Raw genomic sequence first — 9398 nt, 5'->3', positions numbered from 1 at the left:
ATTTAAATTACATAAATAACATAAAACATACAATTGTGATAGTTTTGTTTTAAATAAAAATGAATTACGAAATGTTTCTGAAAAGGCAATTAGGGGGTTTTGCATCTGAACTCTTCAAATGCAGTGCACAAAAGGCAGCATGGATTAATTTTACATTGTTGTATTTCCATTTTGAGTTCACAACACCAGTACCTAAGACTCCATAAGTCAGTGTTAGCCTTGTATCGTATTGTATTGCCCTTGTGAATATCTTTAACCTTGACCAAGGTGCACAATGTCAGAGATCACAACATAAAAAAGACCATTATAGTTTAGTGCATCAACACGAACATGTTTCATTAATTCCAAAAAACGTGACATTATTTAATTGCAATATAATGACATACACTTCTGATTGATTTGGACAAATAATGGTAAATACAAAATGTAGAATAGATTCGATTAACTTTAATAATGCAGAAGGAAATAATGGTGTACAGCAGCAAACACAAGTTATAATATTGCAAGAGAAAAAGCTCCCATCCACAATACTGTACAGTACACAGTAAACCGACAACACAAAAGTGTTAAGATCAAATAACTTGGGGGTAGACCTCATGGTCATCCCAGTGTCCTTAAATTTCTCCAATGTTGCAGTGCATAGAGTATTCCTTCAATAATAGTCCAACATGGAGGAAAAGGTGTTCTACTGGAGTTGTTACTTGTGTATCTCTCTCTCACACACACACACACACACACACACACACACACACACACACACACACACACACACACACACACACACACGTTTTGGAATCTTCAGTCAAAGAACATCAACAGTGCTGACTCTACAACAGGTGGGTATACTAAGAAGCTGGCACAGTAGTAAACCAGGTTTGGTTAACCTTGAGGCAGAGGTAAATCATTTAATAGAAGAGACTGGAATCCTAATTTTCTTAACTAAATGACGCTTGCAGGTAGACTGAAGATATTGAATCACACATTCATGATACTGAAGCGCTATGCAAGGGCGCAGTATCGTGGTGTGTCCTTTCAAAGTTCTGTTACCCTTCAGTCAAGAAAACAACCACATGATATTGTGATAGTGCTCCCAGGCTTCAAATCATCATTATTATTTTGAAACGTTATTATTAACCTTTTGCACCCTTTTCTACGAATGAACTATCATGGTTTTTATTTTTATTGTATAATGTTGGTAAAGGTAAAAAAAATGAATTAAGTAAATATCACAATGCATTGCAAGAATACATGTATCGCAATGCATCGAGATCGTATGGCATTGTGGCATGTGTATCGTGATGCGCATTGAATCGTGATGCATAAGTTTTGGGGGGGGGGAGTGGAAGATGAATGACATTGTCCAGGGTCCAGCCAAGGCTGTCAGCAGCTGAATAGGCTTTGGGCCAAGCAATCCACGGTGCAGCTCTTTGTTGCGGTCACATTGGTTCTTTAGTTACACCTGAAAAAAAAAAACATGTAACATGGCATGAGTATACACATGAACAGTTCAAAACCAAAATCAATGTTACAGGGTTTTAAATGGCATTGTCATTCAGTGTAACGGATACCTTCTGCTGACTGTAACGGTAAAAAAACATGATTTTTAAATTGTTTCAAGTGAATGCATGACAGCCGAGGCTTTCATGAATTCACTGGGAAAAAAAATAAAATAAAAGAGTCATGTTTTTTTACCGTTACACTCAGCAGAAGGTATCCGTTACACTGAATGACAATGCCATTTTAAACGTCTTTGACCCTACAGTACAAATACACCGAAAGCAACAAAAGCACCCAATGTAATAGACTTCATATAGAAAAGCACGAGTAGTCAAGGTCATCCTGCATAGTCACCACTTTGGGCTTCAGCGACCTGCCAGTCAACGCTCCAATTCATCATGAGAGGCACACATGATACCACTGAGCTTAAGGTCCAGACCAATAACTCAGTGCCACAAAAACTATGTATATGAGGCTTCAGAAGTAAGGTTAACAAACATTATACGGCCATCCCTCTAAACTTTCAAGAAGCTTGTGAAGACTCATCGCTTCCAAGAGAGCTTCCCTGCATAACAAAGCTAACCTCTACTCAGTTTTGTCCTGCTTCACACTCAATAGGTCAGTTAGTTTATTGCCACACCTTGTTTTGTCATGCTTCACTTGTATACACTTCAAGATTCTCATCACTGATGAATCCCTTGACCCCCCTCCCTGTCCTCCTCGGATGCCAACCTCCTCACTCCCATCCTCAAGTACTGCACCCAGGGGAAAGAGACTTCGCCACCAGTACCAACCACCCTCTGGAACTACTGTACCTCCACCTGCCCATCCGATAGTCTGACTCACTGCCATCATTCAAACACATACTCAAGACCCACCTTTTCCAAACCATGTATAACACCAGAGGCGTCCAGTGCCACTAATCACCATCATCTCCTCCCTCCAGATCTGTTGTTGCCCTTTGTTTGTCTGTTTTTGTACTGCCGTTTCTTCCTACCTCTGTCCAGCCATTCCTTATACTGTGTGTTTGTACTGTCTATATTTTTTTTCACTTGTAAAGCATCTTTGACCATCAAGAAAAGCCATATAAAACCCAATTATTATGATTAAATTGGATGGGTGAAATTGAAGAGAAGTGAAGAGTGAAATGAATAGAGAGGAAGTGACTGAGACGCTTACCTGTAATGTGGCTGTTCATCGTCGTGCTGTAGCTGAGCTGTACGTTTAGCATGGCCCATTCAGCAGGAACTGCATTGACAGTGTGGTAGAAGAAGAGAAGATGAGTTGAGAAACATGGATTAGACTACGTTCTACAGTAATCCACCTTCTTGGATCATAATAAATCATAACAAACACTACTTGGTTGTCCATGTGATGGCCACTAAGAACATCACAGGCAGGACAAAGGAGCACAAGTAAAAATCAGAATATGCTATTGGGAGCCATTACAGTGTGTGAATACATTTTTGATGCTACGTACTGTAGACAGTAAAAGTAGCTGGGACGATGAACGACTGAGTGTTCAATCACCTCCTAACCACCTGTAACTATGTGTATGTGTGTGTGTTTTGAGGGAGGGAGGGAAGAAGGCAGAGAGAGAGACAGAGAGACAGAGAGACAGAGACAGAGTATGCATCATTCCAATCATACATCCATGTACTTGTCAAGTGGAGATTTGTGATGGGTTAGCTGAAAGCCTGAAAGTAAGACAGCCGTTTGCCACTTATCTTAAACATATCAGTCATTACGTTTGGAAATGTGTTTCATTATGATATAATCACAAAGCCCATACCATGACACACCACATTAATGACAGCTGAACTTGACCTACTTAATTGACACAGTCATCTAATGCTCATTTGTGGTTTGGCCATGCATGAAAGTGTAGAGACACCATATAAATACTTAATAGTTGAAAGACTCTAATTCGAACCTCTGAGCCCAAGACCAACACCCCAACCATTAGGGATATGAATAAAATTGTCATGGCAGTGCATTGCATCAATTGACTTATGAATGCAAAAAGTATCAGGCAAGTATGCAGGCAATGTATTGCAATAACACAAGTATCGTAATGCATTGTGATAGTATTGAATCATGGCATGTGTACCATGACGCTCATTGAATCATGAACTCCTTGCCAATACTGTCATACCATACAAGAACACACTAACTGCATATCTGGTCGAAATTGGGCATAGATCAGAAATCCAGACCAATTTTTTGACACAATTTGTCAGACTTACAACTTTTTGGAAATCAGGCGGATTTTTTCTCAATCGGAGGTCAATCTTAGGTCACATATCGTGTAGCATAGTGGCATAGTCTTAACCTTTTTTTTCTTAAAAGCACCCCCTTACCTGTGCCCAAGGCAATGAAACCACTCACCCCCAACCCAAACTTCTAGACATGTATGCACTAAAAATGATTTAAGTGATGAATTACAATGATTCTTGCTTGAGACATTATCAATAAAAACCTAATGACTTTCCATGGGGACCAAAACATGTTTTACATTTGTAATCTGGTTTAGATTTGGCCTAATTATAATGTTTCCATGCAGAATTTTGGTCACAACACAAAACAATCAGCACACCCCCTGAAATCTTTGGCGCACCTCAGGTTAAGAACTGCTGGTGTAGCATACATGGGGTAACAACAAGCAATTTCACCTCAGTACAGGACGGTACAGTGTGAATAGGAGCTGAATAGCTGCTATTGAAAATATCTAGTATATCTAGAATATCTAGGCATACATCAGTGTATGCCTAGTGTATGCCAATTCCCCTTCACCTCATCATAAGTCGGCCAATGCCCTTCTAAGCATTACAAAACAAAATAGACTAATGTCCCACAATGGCAACTAAGCCATGACCCATTAGCCAGGCTGTGCCCTCCAAGTGACGAGACACTTTCAGCGTTGCAGCTAGTCAGGTCAAGAGCAATGCAAGTACTTGTCTGAGTTCCAGCAAATACAGGAACTCCTCCCAGAGGTCAGTCATGCCGTTTGGGAAACGTTAATTGTTATGCTCTTGGTCAGACCAAGTCTCGAAGAGATTTGAACGTTGATGATAATAAGGCTACTGACCCATCTCAGCTGTCTCTTTTCCCTAACACCCTCTGGGGGGGCTTTAGTGCCCCATTGAGACACACTACCCTAAACAGACACCTATGGTCAATGTTGATTTTCTTTTGAAGAGACAAACTGGACATTAGTGAGGGAATTCACTTTTGCACCACCGTAGTTACACAAAAATGGAAAATATGTCAATAAGCTATATTTGAAACTTTTTTCAGTTGTATGCAAGGAGGTCTACTTACTGTATCATTAGTTGTATGCCTTGCATATTAAAATCATTCCATGCAAATTTTGGAAATTGCTTCTGTATTTGTGTTCAAAATGTTACTTTTCAAAGGGGTGTACTATAATTTGTATGCATTGTATGTAGCCTACTGTTTGGACAGTGAAAGTAAAACAAACCTTTCAATGTAATTTTCCATGGTGAGGCCGCACACCGTGACTGTCAGCATGTTCCATCCTCCTCTCCTTAGCATCGTCCTCCATTACAATCTGTGTTGAGCTGCTGTAAATGTATTGAGAATTGTTACAATCAGACAATTGCAATTTACTTTTCACATGGAGATTTACTATGAGTTAGATGAAACCACTTTTGCCACTTGTGATAGCGCTCAGACAGTCATTGTGATGTAATCACAGAGCATTCACATTCATACTAATAAGGATATACGGAACCTTTATATTATTTCATGCCTTCATCTTTAAGTAAGTTACTGTGCAGTTAATTAACTGTAGGCTATTGTTCTGCAGAAAGTTGGGGTTAGGGGCATTGCTCAATTGAAGTTCGGTCACAGCAGAAAGTGTAGGGAGACCACACAAATTCTTTCCCCAACACCCCAACAATTTGGGCATGGTTAACTCAGTAGGCCTACAGTACATGTGACAGTAACGTCAAGCAGTAGCTACTGACAGAACCTGCCCAAACTCAAAATACCCTAATGTCAACGGTTCAATCACTTTTATACCCAGTAAAGGGTGGATTGAGACTTGAGTCATCTTCCAATGCAAAGTATGACTCATCATACATTGCAAACTCACAGTGTATGAATTAAGTAGTGACTTAATTCGTACACTGTGAGTTAGTGTACATCTTGTGTAACATACCATCACGTCCCATGCACTCCGTTGAAATACTTTCTTTTCCCCTGCGACACCTGGAAACATAAATGAAAACAATTTGAAGAGAAGAATGCACAGTGGATCAGTGTTTTTATAGTACACAAGAATGGTGCAATCAAAACACTACTGTTATATAACTTAAATGGCTTCCTTGGCTTTTACTGGATTATCTGAGGAGTATTCGTTCATTGCGAGTACATTAATTACCATTCTTTTATGGCAGGGGTGGGGAACCTTTTTCATTCAAGGTGCCACTTCAAAAGTCCTGCTAGGGCCATATTATGAACACAAACCAGGATTTCCCTCTGCACTTTAGGACTATATTGAAGCAGTCACCATTAAAACAGACCCCACCTTCTCTAGGTTCCCTAAATATAACTTAGCTGTATTGCAAATGTGTTTTCTAAAATTGCTTTACAATGTCATATTTCATGTGAAGCTGCATAACATTAAAACTATGGGGGGGGGGGGGGGGGGGCAGATAAAACTGCCTCAAGAGCCGCAAACGGCCCTCGAGACATAGGTTCCCCATCCCCACCCCTGTTTCATGGGCTTTAGCTGTGGGTGTACCCTCCCGGATCGGCTACTAAAAAGCCCTTGCAAGCAAGCCCAAACAGCCACCTTAACAGTTTCGTCAGAACGACGCTAAACGAGGATGGGATGACTAATCGTTCCCTGGCTGTTTAGATATTGAATCAATACATTTCACTCAAAAATAGAAGCTCAAATATTGTAGTTCCAGCGCTCAAATGTGATTTGACGAAGGCTAACCTAGCCTGCCCATCTTGACAACAAGCTTGACGAACGGCATATGAAAAACAAAGTTTGACACGACCCAGCTGTCAAGAATGCCAATGCATGTTACAAAAATATTGATAGTTTGATCCTATTAACGGCATCAATGTAGGCTTACTTACCAATAAGGACAAGGAGATTTTCACCGTGGAAGCAAATTGTCAACAACTTGGCTGTCAACTGCTACAGGCATCCGCAAGGAAATGACATCATTGCAAGCGCAATCATTTCCAAACTTCATTTATTTATTTTTTAATCCAAAAAAACAATCACGTTCTTAAAAATAGCAGTAGGTTAAATACTCAAAAAATGCGACATTATGGGCAACTATTCGATTAATCCAGCACATTTTTTTCAAATTTCATAGGCGCACGCAAGCCCTCTTCAGGAAATGACATCATTTCTATTACAGTAGGAAGCAAATGTTTAGTTTTTAATTCATCCTGAAACTAATCCGATACGGTCCGAAGAACAAACATCGGGGAAATAAATATGCCTATTAAAAAGGTATGCAATATATGCCGCATCTACTGTATAAAACTTTATTCGGATAAAATATTATTTGCATAGAATATTAATCAAATTGTCCATAAAGTTCGATATTAAATCGTGGCTTTTTAGGATAGGGCTTCGATGGAAATGCTGTTGTAGTGAGAAAGCAGGTAGCCAAAATAAATGTTTATTTCTGTTATAAATGCGTGCCGTGTCCTTTCATGGACCAGAACAGCCTTGCTGCGCATGTGGATAAGAAAGCTTTTCGTTGTGCAGCTTGCAGCATGAAACTGCCTTCGCATCGGATACAGACGCAAATGGGCTGCCTTTCACTCGAACGCCGACGCCACGGGTCCTGACAAAGCGTCTGTATTCGAGGTAATGGGGGTGAGAACGTGTTGCCAAAACATACCAAGGCGGAACGGAACGGTCGCAGGACGGACACGGTCTTTCTGCTTAGTTTTGGCCGGCGTGCTTTTCTCTGCCTTGCACACTGACAGCGTCGGCGTGCGCGGCCAGTCCTGTTCAAAACCCTCCCCACAGCTAAAGCTAGCGTGCTACTTTGCCATTCATTTGAATGAGACACCGCCGGTTGCCGGCGTGAAAAATACGCTCGAGTTCTATTTTCCAAATGCGGCGCGGAGCCGGCTCCCGCGCCGCTGACGCCCGACTACCGCCGGTTGGTGTGTAAGGACAGATAGGTTTCAATGTATTTTCACAGACGCCGGTAAAAAACGCGGCCGTTCCGCGACGCTTTACCGCCTTGGTGTGTAAAGGGGGATTCATACTTGTCGTGACTGGCGCTACCCTCCTTCATACTTCACTCGCGACCTCACTCGCGACCTCACTCGCGCCGTCACGTGACCCAAAATGACGTCACACGCCGTGGCGCGAGCTGCCGTGGCGCGACGTCGTGCACCCCACATTTTTTGTAACTTGTCGTGCGCCACCAGCGACCATGCAGGTAGGCAGACAAAGCAAGAGTTGCGAGGAGAGGCTACAACTACTGTAGGCTACTACAGAATGGATCCTGCATCATTTTGAGGATAATAAAATGTCCTAGAGAGTTATTTTATCTTCTCTCTTAAATGTTGTTCAGTGAAACAATTGTTTACTTTGTTCAGAAGCACTTCGGCGATCTATTTATAAATTCTGCCGCCAGAACAATGCTCTCACATGGTCTTGGAATGATCTGGCAATGTAGGCTACAACAAAAAATATATGTTTAAATGTGGTAAGTCACAAGTCAGACGTTCAGTAGCCCTACAGCAGCCGTGTTTGGCTTTCTATTTTATACATCAGTAGAACTCACGCTGCGAGTTGCGAAAAATACTGCCGTTTCTCTCATGAACAGCAGAGGGCACTTCCGACAATGCGAGCAAGGCGCTTTTGAAGTATGAATAGTCTGTCGCAAGTGATGACGTCATTAATGGTTCTCGCGCCACTCGCGACAAAGTGCGCACGTGAAGTATGCAGAGCCGTTTAAGACCCCTTACACTCTGACCCAAAACTTATCTGTGTTCATATCAGGTTTTACTGCAAATGACTTTACCCAGGTGAGCCTGAAGATGTCTACTCTGTCATGCTGGTTTGCCTGATTTTTTTGGTTCATAATTAGCTATCCACTTAAGTGCTAATATTTTTTGGCATAACCATGCTGGTTGGTTTGAGGTTGGTGTGGAAAATGGGCATGTAACACACCTTAAGTTTTCTCATCGGATGCCTCTTTTCTTATACATTTGTATAAGACTGCAGGTAAAGCAGTCAAAAAAGGAAATCAATCATATATTTTGTTGGAACAAGCACACGGTGGTCTGTGTTTCTGCAGCGATGTGTGACATTCACTCTCACATTTTTTCACAGTTTTCTCCAGGTTCCACAATCCTGTGCTAAATACAAGTCAGCTGTGGGGAAATGTGTAGCAGTGGTGCCCCGTTACACAGAAACTGATAGTCTGAGCCAACTCAGCGAGGAGACAGAGAAGGTGTCACCACCACAAACGATCCAGACAAAACAAAGAGGGTTTCTGTCAGGGCATGCCCGTGGCTTGCCCCAATCACCACTGCTCATCTGTGTCCACTCAGTCTCATCTACTATCAGAGGTGTCAATCACTAGCCTGTATTTTTACCATCCCCACATAATAATACGTATGAACGAACATCCGGGTACTTCGCTCGTGAATGTGTGTTACGCCCCTTTTTGGGGGTAAACAAACCGAATGTCTCATTAACTTACATGCTACATCGGCTAGCCTAAATGAACACAGTCCATGCTTCAGCCACGGCTGTTTGGCTATATTATTTGAATAGCCAACAACTCATTATGTTTTCGACATGTTGAGCGTGAACAGCGCTAGTCTACAGGGCCTTGACTTTAGTTTACACTTTCCCAACACCACCAATTGACTTGCATTGG

At 41.6% G+C, this 9398-nt stretch overlaps 1 long non-coding RNA gene across 1 annotated transcript; it reads right to left on the bottom strand.

Annotated features, from left to right (window-relative positions):
- Positions 1-427: 427 nt before the first annotated feature.
- Positions 428-6670, bottom strand: LOC134441445 (uncharacterized). The gene is made up of 5 exons (XR_010033162.1): positions 6613-6670; positions 5681-5730; positions 4979-5081; positions 2677-2745; positions 428-1459 (listed from the first exon to the last, which is right to left on the bottom strand). It is a non-coding gene; the product is annotated as an uncharacterized LOC134441445 (long non-coding RNA).
- Positions 6671-9398: the final 2728 nt, after the last annotated feature.

This window comes from Engraulis encrasicolus, chromosome 24 (genome assembly GCF_034702125.1).
Source record: "Engraulis encrasicolus isolate BLACKSEA-1 chromosome 24, IST_EnEncr_1.0, whole genome shotgun sequence".
Lineage (NCBI taxonomy): Eukaryota > Metazoa > Chordata > Actinopteri > Clupeiformes > Engraulidae > Engraulis > Engraulis encrasicolus.
Note: the sequence above shows the minus strand (reverse complement) of the source record. Positions and strands in the feature narration are given on the sequence as shown.